Source organism: Callithrix jacchus, chromosome 11 (genome assembly GCF_049354715.1).
Source record: "Callithrix jacchus isolate 240 chromosome 11, calJac240_pri, whole genome shotgun sequence".
Classification (NCBI taxonomy): domain Eukaryota; kingdom Metazoa; phylum Chordata; class Mammalia; order Primates; family Cebidae; genus Callithrix; species Callithrix jacchus.
Window position 1 is genome coordinate 120,659,947 of NC_133512.1, and position 13,444 is coordinate 120,673,390.

The window sequence follows — 13,444 nt, forward strand, 5'->3', positions numbered from 1 at the left end:
TATTGATAAGTCAATGCTTTGTATCTCCTAGAGAAACAAACTATTTTCCTTTGGCTTTGCTTTTTGGAATCAGCATATAAATATGCCATATATATGTATATATGAATATGTCTTCATCAAATATATATATTTAAATTTTTTTCTGGACTTGAGAATTTTACTTTTTTTAAAAATCTTCCTCGATATAATGCTTTATACTATCAAATGTTTGTGATTTCAACATTTATATCTTTAATCCATTTTCTTCTGCTAAAATTATGAAAAAACTTTACCTTTACTTTTTCCAGAAGCCTACCTTGTTGTTCTAACATCATTTATGTATTTATTTATTTTTTATGTATCTATTATTTGGGATGGAGTTTTGCTCTTGTTGCATTGGCAGGATCTCGGCTCTCCACCTCACAGGTTTGAGTGATTCTCCTGCCTCAACCTCTCGAGTAGCTGGGATTACACATGTGTGCCACCAGACCCGGGTAATTCTGGATATTTAGTAGAGATGGGGTTTCTCCATGTTAGTCAGGTTGGTCTCAAACCTCCGACCTCAAGTGATTCACCCGGCTTGACCTCCCAAAGTGCTGGGATTACAGGCGTGAGCCACTGCTCCTGGCCAACATCATTTATTGACTCTCCATCTACTTTTAATATGCTTTTTAAAAATAATTTCCTTCAAAATCAAGGTTTTCTAATTGTTTAACAATGAACATATTGCATATATCTAAACTATTTTGGCCTCAGTTTACATTAATTATATTAATATTTATCAAGCTCTTATAAAAGATGAAATATTTTCTGTAAAGATTATAAAATATTTTCTGAAGGGACTGATAATCTAGCTTAATATAACTTGGCAGGAGATGCAGTAGACCCCAATTGGATTGACTGTCTAGTAAACCGCCTTTTTTCCAGTGCCCACAATTGTCTCACGAGGCTTTCTTTTGGAAAATCATTTGTCTTCTCCCTGTTCTAGTCACGGTCTGATTGTACTGATGATCATGGTATCCTATCACCCCAGGCACAGAGTTTAAAATATGATTTACCTTGGCTTAGTCTTGGAGAATAATTCATCCTTTTGGCAAGCCATATATAAATTTGTTACTGTTTGTGTGTTTATTTATTTAAACTTTGCTAGAGAAAAATAACTTTTTCCCACACTGCTCAAGATGCAGAGAAAATGTGATAGTAGAAGCTGCCAGAGAGCCTTGTTTATAGTTGGCTGGAAATGTAGTCTGAGGGAAGAAAGTTGACTGGTAGAGAAAAACGAGGCAAGTAAATGTCCTGGATGATTTTGAATCTGTGGTTTAAATAACTATGGTCCAGATTCTTATTCTACCCAAACATTTGTGTTTGTGTGATCCACATTAGCATCTTTCCAGACCCAAGTACACATCTGCCTTTTTTATTGATTTAATTTTAATTGAGTTGAATGCTTAACACATATAATTATGACTAAAGCAAGAACACTGTTTTGAATAGTACATTTTTCTCCTAGAAATTATATTTAAAATAATAATAGCCTTATTATTAATAATAATGTACCTAGTTCATGTTCAGTGCTTTAATTTTAATATATCATGCATAATAAATATGTACATTTTGCTAGATCACTAGCATGAAGGATCTGGTTGCATTTTGAAGGTATATATTCTTTGGACTTTAGATAGAAATCTGGGAAAATTATCATTTAATGAATTAAACAGCAAATTGGCACCAAGTTATTCTCCAAATCCCAATATTTAACATCCAACTTCCAAGGGATTATGAGTATTTTATAAATTAAATAGAATACCACATTTCAAGCACATAGTGCTTTTCCTGATATGAGGCAGGACATAAAAAATAGTAATTATTCTGTATCTTAAATGATAACAATAGGCCTATTATCTTGATCTCAAAAAGTCCCTGCCATATCCTACCATCTTTTAATGTCTCATCAAGTCTAACAGTTGTTTGCCTGGAATGGAACTGGGCAATATTAGAGATATAAAACATTTTGTTGGATTTGTCATGAGTATTTCCCAGATATTCAACTAGGATACTGCTGCCCGATACTACTAGCAAATGATACATCCCTGATACTACTGCCCTGGTCAAGCTCTTGCCACATCTAGAACAGTCCAGCTCAATACTCTTCTAATTCATCTCCTTGCATATATTCATTTTTCAAATCTTCTGGACTGATAATTAAAACAAAACTACAAACAATTTACTACTCTTTGATGATTTTAAAATTCTAACAGTATAAAGTACAATCTGTTTAGTATAGTTTCAATGGACTGAAAAAATGTTTTCTGTTATATGCCTTACTTTGCCTATTATTTGTATCTTCAACTGATGCCTGCTGTAAATTGGATAATGTTGTCAGGCATTAAACTTTAATGATTTATTAGGTCTTGGAATCTTCTATGTTATATATTTTTATAAAGTTACCATAATAAACATACATGATGAGAACTGAGTTCCTATTTCAGGTAAATTGAATACAATGGCAGTTGTTGCAAAAACATAAAGAATAATTGAGTTATTATAAAACCAAAGAGTTGGAAGATTTATAAATTAAACTATCTGAAGCAGCCTCCTGACTGAACAGCTGATTTTTTCCAAAACTGTGAACTCCAAAGGTTTAACACTATGAGCATAAAGTAATCACAAAAATGTCTCAAAAACAGGCTTAAGGCTAACAGCATCTTTAATAAATATGCTATTGTCAACTTGGGTAGCAAGTTGATACCCAAGTTGTTACCAGATTCTTGTAATAGAAAACAGAAAACGTTATCATGAACTCCTAAAACACATGAACTCCAGCATGAGTCTTGTATTTGGGAATCACTTATGTAATTAAAAATTTCTATCCTTGGAAATGTATCTGATTGTATCTGAAGCAGTTTTGTGTCTATAAATTGTATTTGTTTTAGCTATCCAAAGAATTAAAATTGGGAAAACCCCCAAACAATTGTAAACCTAGATCCCAGAAATTTGAGGCTCTGCTAATGTCCACAGACTCACTGTTATGGATGTGGTGTTCCCCCCAAACTCATCTGTTAAAGCCCTAACCTCTAATGTGACTATTTGGAGACAGGGCCAGTGAGGAGCTGGCAAAGGTTAAATGAGGTCATAAGAGTGGGGCCCTGGTTGGATGGTAACAGTGCCCTTATAAGAAAATATACCAAAATCCTTGTTCTCTCTGTCATGTGAGGACACAGTGAAAAAGTGATGTTTGTAAGCTAAGAAAATCCTCACCAGAAACCAAATTGGCTGGCACCTTGATTTAGCCCCTGGAACTGTGAGAAAATAAATTTCTATTGTTTAAGTCACCTATTCTTGAACTCTATAGTACAGGGAAGCGATCTTAAAGAAAATGCCGATATTGAAATTATACATATATAATAATATATCCCAGAGGTGTCCACTCTTTTATATCCCTTCATTGGTTCTTTTACTACCTAATTTAGCCCTAACGTGCAGGTTCAAAAACTCCTTGCTGTATTTAGGTCTTGTGAGACTGCTTTACCCGAACCACTCTGACCAGGTGTTCAGAGACTGAGCTATGATCAGGACAATATGTTGGCTCTTGTAATTGGATGACCCTTGAGTGAGGCTGATGTTACTCAATGACCCATCCTCAGTCCATCCTCTAGCTCCTGGGCATTCTCTCACATAGGACCCTAATAGTGCCCCCCATCCCAGTCCACTAAACTCAGTTCTTCCTGGAGTTCCTGCCAGACTCTGAGATGTCATAGGACTGAACTCAAAAATTAAACTCTAGGATCCAGTATCTTTATTCTAAAATTTGGTTCCTTCTCATCCTGCCTTTCCCTTAATTGGGTTGATCGTTCATCCACAAAAGCTTGGTCAATTACCATAAAGAGGCCTTAGCTCTTTGAACATAAATGCATAGTCATTCAGTTTTGAGAAGGAGAAAGATTTGCCTTACATCCTGGATGGGAGTGAGCACTACTTTGTTACTTCCTAATACATTTCTCACTTTTAGACATGAGCAGAAGAGTTTCTCTCTAGTCACAAAAATAAACAAAATGCAAGATGAATCATCAGCAATGCAAAGATGGGTACACGTACTTGTTTGAAGGCCTTTTTCACTCACAAGATTACTCCTTCCTGAAAACCAGGCTGATTAACTTTGCTTCCTAGGGCCTAGTACAAGTACAGAGAAAATATTTGTTTAATAAATGAATAAATGCATAAACCGCCTCTGGCTGAAATTGTTTCTTCTGGGAGAAACTACTAGACACTACCTAGTACCTTTTGCTTGTGCTATTTTTTTAAATACGATTCTTTGGCTGTCAGCAGTCCAGCCCAAGAGATTTCAAATCCTCACAGGGTCTCCCTGTGAGGATTCAAAACCTTCTTTCAACTAGTCCCCTCCATGACTCAGGGGATCGGCAGCTATGGAGGACCATGTTTTTCAAGCCATCCAGGGCCACTTGAATTAACAGCCATGGTTTCAGGAAGGAAGTACCAGACCAGTCAGGGTTAGGAGAATACGCCATCCCCAAATATGTCACTTTCCATACAGACTATTTTTAGCTAAATGCACTGGAAAAACAGCAGATGTAAGAAAAACATTCTGACCTTTTTTTTTTTTTTGCTTAAAAGCAGGACATGAAGTTCTCATGTGAAAGATGTCTTTTCTATACCAAAGGAAAGTAATATATTTTTTTCAGTAAGTAGTAATTATTTTATTATTGCCATGTATTTCCTGGAAAAGTATGTTTGTAGAGATAAAATGAGCAGTTACCTAGTGGTTTCTGGGGTTTGAGACTGGATTTTCTTTTTTTTTTAATTGCATTTTAGGTTTTGGGGTACATGTGCAGATCATGCAAGATAGTTGCATAGGTACCCACATGGCAGTGTGTTTTGCTGCTGTCTACCCCTTCACCCACATTTGGCATTTCTCCCCAGGCTATCCCTCCCCCCTTCCCCCCGCCACTGTCCCTCCCCTATTCCCCCCAGTAGACCCCAGTGTGTAGTACTCCCTTCCCTGGGTCCATGTGTTCTCTTTTTTCATCACCTGCCTATGAGTGAGAATATGCGGTATTTCATTTTCTGTTCTTGGGTCAGTTTGCTGAGAATAATGTTCTCCAAATTCATCCATGTCCCTACAAAGGACACAAACTCATCCTTTTTGATTGCTGCATAATATTCCATGGTGTATATGTGCCACATTTTCCAAGTCCAGGCTATCGTGGATGGGCATTTGGGTTGGTTCCAGGTCTTTGCTATTATAAACAGTGATGCAATAAACATTCATGTGCATGTGTCCTTATAGTTGAACGATTTATAGTTTTTTGGATATATACCCAGTAATGGGATTGCTGGGTCAAATGGAATTTCTATTTTGAAGGCCTTGAGGAATTGCCACACTGTCTTCCACAATGGTTGAACTAATTTACACTCCCACCAACAGTGTAAAAGTGTTCCTATTCCTCCACATCCTCTCCAGCATCTGTTGTCTCCAGATTTTTTTGATGATTGCCATTCTAACTGGCATGAGATGGTACCTCAATGTGGTTTTGATTTGCATCTCTCTAATGACCAGTGATGATGAGCATTTTTTCATATGTTTGTTGGCCTCATGTATGTCTTCTTTTGTAAAGTAACTGTTCATATCCTTTGCCCATTTTTGAATGGGCTTGTTTGTTTTTTTCCTGTAAATTTGTTTGAGTTGTTTGTAAATTCTGGATATCAGCCCTTTGTCAGATGGGTAGACTGCAAAATCTTTTTCCCATTCTGTTGGTTGCCGATCCACTCTAGTGACTGTTTCTTTTGCCATGCAGAAGCTGTGGAGTTTGATTAGGTCCCATTTGTCTATTTTGGCTTTTGTTGCCAATGCTTTTGGTGTTTTGGTCATGAAGTCCTAGCCTACTCCTATGTCCTGAATGGTTTTGCCTAGATTTTCCTCTAGGGTTTTTATGGTGCCAGGTCTTATATTTAAGTCTTTTATCCATCTGGAGTTAATTTTAGTGTAAGGTGTCAGGAAGGGGTTCAGTTTCTGCTTTCTGCATATGGTTAGCCAGTTATCCCAACACCATTTATTAAACAGGGAGTCCTTTCCCCATTGCTTGTTTTTGTCAGGTTTATCAAATATTGTATGGTTGTAGATATGTTGTGTTGCCTCCGATGCCTCTGTTCTGTTCCATTGGTCTATATCTCTGTTTTGGTACCAGTACAATGCTGTTTTGATTACTGTAGCCTTGTAGTATAGTTTGAAGTCAGTAGTGTGTTGCCTCCTGCTGTGTTCTTTTTGCTTAGAATTGACTTGGCTCTGTGGGCTCTCTTTTGGTTCCATATGAAGTTCATGGTGTTTTTTTCCAGTTCTGTGAAGAAAGTCAATGGTAGCTTGATGGGGATAGCGTTGAATCTGTAAATTACTTTGAGCAGTATAGCCATTTTCACGATATTGATTCTTCCTAACCATGAACATGGAATGTTTCTCCATCTGTTTGTGTCCTCTCTGATTTCGTTGAGCAGTGGTTTGTAGTTTTCCTTGAAGCAGTCCCTTAAGTTCCTTGTAAGTTGTATTCCTAGGTATATTATTCTTTTTGTAGCAATGGTAAATGGCAGTTTGTTCTTGATTTGGCTCTCTTTCAGTCTGTTATTGGCGTATAGGAATGCTTGTGATTTTTGCACATTGATTTTGTATCCTGAGACTTTGCTGAAGTTGCTTATCAGTTTCAGGAGTTTTGGGGCTGAGGTGATGGGGTCTTCTAGGTATACTATCATGTCGTCTGCAAATAGAGACAAGTTGCCTTCCTTCTTTCCTATTTGAATACCATTTATTTCTTTTTCTTGCCTAATTGCTCTGGCTAGAACTTCCAGTACTATAATGAATAGGAGTGGTGAAAGAGGGCATCCTTGTCTAGTGCCAGATTTCAAAGGGAATGCTTCCAGTTTTTGCCCATTTAGTATGATATTGGCTGTTGGTTTGTCATAAATAGCTTTTATTACTTTGAGATATGTTCCATCAATATGGAGTTTATTGAGGGTTTTTAGCATAAAGGGCTGTTGAATTTTGTCAAGGCCTTCTCTGCATCAATTGAGATAATCATGTGGTTTTTGTTTTTGGTTCTGTTTATGTGGTGAATTACATTTATAGACTTGCATATGTTGAACCAGCCTTGCATCCCCGGGATGAATCCTACTTGATCATGATGGATAAGTTTTTTGATGTGCCATTGCAATCGGCTTGCCAGTATTTTATTGAAGATTTTTGCATCTATGTTCATCATGGATATTGGCCTGAAGTTTTTTTTTCTTGTTGAGTCTCTGCCGGGTTTTGGTATCAGGATGATGTTGGTCTCATAAAATGATTTGTGATGGATTCCCTCCTTTTGAATTATTTGGAATAGTTTCAGAAGGAATGGTACCAGCTCCTCTTTGTGTGTCTGGTAGAATTCAGCTGTGAACCCATCTGGACCTGGGCTTTTTTTGTGTGGTAGGCTCTTAATTGCTGCCTCGACTTCAGACCTTGTTATTGGTCTATTCATAGTTTCAGCTTCCTCCTGGTTTTGGCTTGGGAGTAAACAGGTGTCCAGGAATTTATCCATTTCTTCCACGTTTACTAGTTTATGTGCATAGAGTTATTTGTAATATTCTCTGATGATGGTTTGAATTTATGTGGAATCTGTGGTGATTTCCCCTTTATCATTTTTTATTGCATCTATTTGGTTGTTCTCTCTTTTCTTTTTTATCAATCTGGCTAGTGGTCTGTCTATTTTGTTGATCTTTTCAAAAAACCTGCTCTTGGATTTATTGATTTTTTGAAGGGTTTTTCGTGTCTCTATCTCCTTCAGTTCTGCTCTGATCTTAGTTATTTCTTGCCTTCTGCTAGGTTTTGAGTTTTTTTGATCTTGCTCCTCTAGCTCTTTCAATTTTGATGATAGCATGTCAATTTTGGATCTCTCCACTCTTCTCATATGGGAACTTATTGCTATATATTTTCCTCTGGAGACAGCTTTAATTGAGTCCCAGAGATTCTGGGTATGTTGTGTCTTCATTCTCATTGGTTTTGAAGAACTTCTTTATTTCTGCCTTCATTTCATTCTTTATCCATTCAACATTCAAGAGCCAGTTGTTCAGTTTCCATGAAGCTGTGCAGTTCTGAGTTAGTTCCTGAATTCTTAGTGCTAACTTGATTGCACTATTGTCTGAGAGACTGTTTGTTATTATGTCAGTTGCTTTGCATTTGCTGAGGAGTGCTTTACTTCCAATTATGTGGTCAATTTTAGAGTAGATATGATGTGGTGCTGAGAAGTATGTATATTCTGTAGATTTGGGGTGGAGAGTTCTGTAAATGTCTATCAGGTTTGCTTGTTCCAGGTCTGAGCTCAAGTCCTGGATTTCCTTGTTAATTTTCTGTCTGGTTGATCTGTCTAATATTGACAGTGGAGTGCTAAAGTCTCCCATTATTATTGTTTGGGAGTCTAAGTCTCTTTGTAAGTCATTAAGAACTTGCCTTATGTATCTGGGTGCTCCAGTATTGGGTCCATATATGTTTAGGATCGTTAGCTCTTTTTGTTGTATCAATCCTTTTACCATTATGTAATAACCTTCTTTGTCTCTTTTGATCTTTGTTGCTTTAAAGTCTATTTTATCAGAGATGAGAATTGCAACTGCTGCTTTTTTTTGCTCTCCATTTGCTTGGTAAATCTTCCTCCATCCCTTTATTTTGAGCCTTTGTGTATCCTTGCATGTGAGATGGGTTTCCTGGATGAAGCACACTGATGAGTTTTGGCTTTTTTATCCAATTTGCCAGTCTGTGTCTTTTGATTGGTGCATTTAAGCCATTTACATTTAGGCTTAATATTGTTATGTGTGAATTTGGTAGTGCCATTTTGATGCTAGCTGGCTGTTTTGCCCGTTAGTTGGTGCAGATCCTTCATTTGGTTGATGCTCTTTAGCATTTGATATGTTTTTGGAATGGCTGGTACTGGTTGTTCCTTTCTATGTGTAGTGCCTCTTTCAGGAGCTCTTGTAAAGCAGGCCTGGTGGTGACAAAATCTCTGAGTACTTGCTTGTTCGCAAAGGATCTTATTTTTCCTTCACTTATGAAGCTCAGTTTGGCTGGATATGAAATTCTGGGTTGAAAGTTCTTTTTATTAAGGATGTTGAATATTGGCCCCCACTCACTCCTGGCTTGCAGATTTTCTGCCGAGAGATCTCCTGTGAGTCTGATGGGCCTCCTTTTGTGGGTGACCCGACCTTTTTCTCTGGCTGCCTTTAGTATTTTCTCCTTCATTTCAACCCTGTTGAATCTGATGATTATGTGCCTTGGCATTGCTCTTCTTGCAGAGTATCTTTGTGGTGTTCTCTGTATTTCCTGGACTTGAGTATTGGCCTGGATTGCTAGGTTGGGGAAATTTTCCTGGATAATATCCTGAAGAGTATTTTCCAGCTTGAATTCATTCTCTTCATCACATTCTGATACACCTATCAAATGTAGGTTAGGTCTCTTTACATAATCCCACATTTCTTGGAGACTTTGTTCATTCCTTTTTGTGCTTTTTTTCTCTAATCTTGGTTTTTCATTTTATTTCATTGAGTTGATATTCAACTTCTGATATTCTTTCTTCTGCTTGGTCACTTCGGCTTGTGAAGCTTGTGCATGCTTCGCGAAGTTCTCGTGTTGTGTTTTTCTGCTCCTTTAATTCGTTTATATTCCTCTCTAAGTTGTTTATTCTTGTTATCATTTCCTCGAATCTTTTTTCAAATCTTTTTTCAAGGTTCTTAGTTTCTTTGCATTGATTTTGAACATGTTCAAAATGCATTGATTTTGAACATGCTCATGGAAGTTTCTCATTATCCACCTTCTGAAGTCTGATTCCATCATTTCATCACCCTCATTCTCTGTCCAGCTTTGTTCCCTTGCTGGTGATGAGTTTTGGTCCTTTGTAGGAGGCAAGGTGTTTTGGTTTCGGGTGTTTTCCTCCTTTTTGCACTGGTTTCTTCCCATCTTTGTGGGGTTATCCTCCTGTGGTCTGAGTAGTTGCTGACTTTTCGGTTGGTTCTGAGTGGACGCCCAGATTGTTGATGGTGAAGTATTTCTGTTGCTTAGTTTTCCTTCTGCTATCTTTGTCCCAGAATGATGCCCACCAAATGTCAGTCTGATCAGTCCTTTTTGAGGTGACTCTTTGGATATTCACGGGTCAGGGAGCTGCTTGAGGAGACGGTCTGTACTTTATAGGAGCTCGAGTGCTGAGCTGTGAGCTCCATTGTTCATTGAGGACTGTTTGGCAGACAATTTTAAGTCTGCTGTGGCAGAACTCATAAAACCCTTTTTTTTCCTCAGATGCTCTGTCTTGGGGTGTTAGGGCTTTCTTTTTGAGTATCAGTTGCACTTTCCTGCCCCGCTAGGGTGCAGTCTAGTCAGTATTTGCCTGCCGAGGCTCCGCCCTGTTGGTGTTGGCTCCGCCCTATTCTGGTGGGCTCTGCTCTGTTGCCTTGGGCTTCGCCCTGTTGCTGAGGGCTCCACCCTGCTGTCGTGTGCTCCGCTGTGTTGCCTCTGTATTGGTGAGTCTCTCTGTTATGGCGGATTGCCTCGGCAATGGGGGACGCCCCTCCCCCACTGAGCTGCGCTGTCCGGGGCTCAGTTGCGTCTGCAGTGAAACTCTCAACCCCCAGAGTATGGAATCGCTGCCCTGCTTGTACCTGTGGGGGTGGGACCTGCCGAGCCTGGTCACCTGGCTCGCCGCCTCAGAGCCCCTCTTTTTCCCTTTCCTAAGTTGAAAGGTTGACTCTCTCTCCCAGGTATTTCAGTCACCCGCTGATTGGGGACCGGGATCCGTGTGATTTCCCATGCAGCGACCCACTGCGCTGGCTCAAGTGTTGCCCTCCGGGAATCTCCTGGTCTGGGTCGCTGTCCAAGTCCCGTTCAATCAAATGGATATGCTAATCTGCCCTCCCGAATCTCAGATTTAACAGGGCATCCAGACCAGTGCGCCTTGTGCGGAGTGCCGCTGCGCTGCTGCACAGGCTGCAATGACAGTGCCAGCCAAAACAGCCGCCTCGGCGTTCCCTGTCTCTCCTCCACCTGGGAATCCCCCCGTTCTGTGGGCAACAAAGATCCGTCTGAAAATGCAGCTTGAACTCACCCCTCTGAGCCTTCACTGAGAGCCACAACCCCGAGCTGCTGCAACCCCGATCTGCTCCTACCCCACCATCTTGAAGAGTCCTGGAAAGTAATATTTTTATAGTCAAGGACAACAAGTTGAGATTGAGGGAATTCTTTACAAACAGACCGTGTTAAAATAATTCTTATCTTTCTATCCTTTTCATATAGCCTATTTTCTCTCAATATCCTCTAACTACCATCTATGTAAACATTTAGGTTTGGGCATATCTTTGGGTCTTTGTTTTCTTTCAAGGGCTCCCATATCACCTAAAGCTTGTAAATTTGTATGGTGTTCTCCTGTTAACTTATCTCATATAAATTTAATTCTGAGGCCCAGAAAACTACCCTAAGGTAACAGAGATACAGTTTTGCCTCCCCTATACTAGCATTTTCTGATCTCCCAGAACTTTATCCAAGAAAATAACCTAATATTTTTTTCTTTGCTTTCTGGAAAAAAAAATATGACTTTTCCAAATTATTTTGTGTGTTTTCTTTTGTCCAGGTTTGTTTGCTCCCTTCCTGGATAGAGTAAACAAAAGTTTGCCCCAACCGTTTGGTTCTGCCCACTCCTCAGTGGTAAGGGAAATGAGTTTCTAAATTAACACTCATTAGGCACTAAACAATGATAATACAAGTAGAACCCTAACCAAAGGTCCTGCATGTATCCTATTTAAATATGCATGGCCTGCAATGCTGCCTTCATCATTTGTAAATGGCAGCATTGGAGAGATGAAACTTGGATCCCTCTCTTAGACCTGAGGTTTTTAGCCACACAGGCAGAACTACAAAGTGCAAATCTTTTGATCCTAAGTAAATCTGTGGTGTTGCCTGGGCTATGTGTTTTGGAAAAATTCTCATGTGATTCTGATGTCCATGCCTGGTCGTCTTACTCCTAAGTGTTAATCACCCCCAAAAAACAGTCCTGACTTTAAGCAACAGCTTTGTTACCTCCAAGTTTTCTATACACAGGAAAGTCCTATAACCTTTATGATCCTCATTAATAAACTGTAGAAAACATTGCCTCTTTCTCAAAATGTTTGTGAATATCAAATGATATAGTGTATCTAAAGTGCATGGCACATGGGCATGTAATAAATGAAATATTATTATAAAACTGAGTAGTGTGATCCTGTTCTCACTGAGTAGATGAAAAATGTGTCTACTCTTTATGGTAGTAAACAACAGTAGATATCTTTTAAAGAAAGGTAGAGCTGATGCTACTTTGAAATATTTTATTCTGGAAAAGCTCATTTGGTCAAAAGATGGTCTTAGAATGAAATACAATAAAATATAGGCTAAGTCCATGGTAAGAGCTATCAAAGTACCCAATGAAATTCAATTTAATTCCTTACCTAAGCTTATAAATAAGTGCTGTAGTTGCCTTTCTCCATTTAAAGTGCTTTCAGCCAAGGCAAACAATTCAAATCCTCTTATTTTCCCTTAGTCGCCCTTAAATGAACATCTCAGTTATTTCTGACATCTCTAATCCAACCTGGAGTCCTCCATACATTCTATAGCTGCAATTTATTTTCTCCAGAGTCTAATAGTTCCTGTTCTTCTAAAAGATAAATTCAGAAGCCCCTTACAGATTTCTTGTTTGTGGTTGCTTCAGGATAGAGAATTAACCTCAAAACCTATCGTGTTACCATGCAATAGATTCAAGTTCCTCCATTTATGAAAAGGACGTGAAGCTAGAAAGAAAATTTGCTTCACTCTTTTCTAACTAAGGGATGAAGCAACAATTGTGGAATCCATACCTAGTGATTAATTGCAAATTTTTGAACTACAACTCAGAGGGCTACATTTCACAGTATGACATAGGAAACATTATAGAAACAATAATGTCAGAGGATTTCAGACTAAGAAATCACTTAATGTCACAAGCCAGGGAAGCCTATATTCTCCATCTCATTGTGGCAGCTCACAGTAGCTGCAAGTTGTCCAAAGATGGCATTCACTGACAAGAACTGTAGCCTACAAAGAGATTCTTCACTTAACAGGTGCCCATACTAAATATTCCCTTCCTTTTTGAGGAGTCGTGATTGTTTTTTAGCATAATATTGCATCAATTAATTTTTAATACAGTTAAAACAGTGATAGAGGGACAAATCCACAATTGACAAAGTTTATAATTTAAATATGCTTTTCACACAGTGGTAGGTAGAAATAGATACTTGTGAGAACTTTGGAAAGTTCTAACTTAATGAAGCTATCTTATTGTAGATTAAATGTTACATGAACAATATGGAGCATGGCAGCTCAGTGAGAAAACAAAGTGAAAACATAGTCCTTTATTCATTTTGTTTATAGATTTTAATA